Source organism: Oryzias melastigma, linkage group LG22 (assembly GCF_002922805.2).
Source record: "Oryzias melastigma strain HK-1 linkage group LG22, ASM292280v2, whole genome shotgun sequence".
NCBI lineage: Eukaryota > Metazoa > Chordata > Actinopteri > Beloniformes > Adrianichthyidae > Oryzias > Oryzias melastigma.
In genome coordinates, this window is record NC_050533.1 from 14366264 (window position 1) to 14367287 (window position 1024).

A 1024-nucleotide genomic window follows, 5' to 3' on the forward strand; every position below is an offset into this window, starting at 1 on the left:
TCAACCCATATTAATTACAATAAATTTACAAAATAAAAGCCTAAGTGTTTTTAATGTTTAATGAAAAAGTTGCAAAAAAGACATCTTAAATTAAAATGTATTTTTAAAACTAATGTAATATTTATTTAATTGTTAAAACTAATAATGTGATTTTGCTTAGATTTGATTATAATTTTTTGAGGAAAACACTATTAAACTTTCAAAAAGTGTCCAAAGTTATTTACTTTTCATCACCCTTTTAACAAGATCAGTGCAAATTAAAACCATGTAGATTTTGTTAGGCTTTGTCATGTCAGCTGTGATTAACAGTGTCCCTCCAAGAGGTCTATTGTTTACTTGTATCATATCCAGTGCCGTCAAATCAGCTGTCACACCATCTTATATTTTTTCATAGGACTGCTGATAAGAAGCGGTGATAGCTGCAGAGCTTTCATAGCTCAGGTTGCACGTCATGGTCTTTGGGACGCTGCAGAAAAAACATGCAGAAATGTGATTTGTCAAACACAATCGTCTATCAGAATGGAAGCACTACACAAGGTAGATAGAAAGCGACGGAGATGGCATTTTTCAGCTGAAAGGATCCTAACGTACGTCCTGCTTTTTGTACATTTGACAGACAGGACTGTTTTGCAGCTTATTATAAATTTGAAATATTTAACAGTGCTTGATTTAAAAAGCAGTGCCCTTTTTGACTCTTTCAGTGAATAAATTGGCTGAAACTTGACAAAATTGATGCAGATTGTATTCTATTTAATTAAATTAAGCTGATTTGACATCAATCTTGATAGGATTTCCATTTCTTTATTCAGTGGTTTTGTCACAAAAATAGACCATATGCTGTATGATTTCTGCCACTGTGGAGGCACTATCGCTGCACATCAGTAGGCCTGGAAGGATCAATAGGGACTGCGTGATGTTTTTGCATTGATTATAGAAACGTGAGCCGATGAATGGAACTGGATTCCTCTCTAGGGGTTATGCTGCTCCTGTTCAGCAGAGAAAACTGAAAAGCAGCAAAGTGACA

General features: G+C 34.7%; 1 protein-coding gene across 2 annotated transcripts in view; it reads left to right on the forward strand.

Moving 5' to 3' along the window:
* The window catches only part of esrrb (estrogen-related receptor beta), a 40142-nt gene that overhangs the window by 602 nt on the left and 38516 nt on the right, over nucleotides 1–1024 (forward strand). The window lies entirely within an intron of this gene.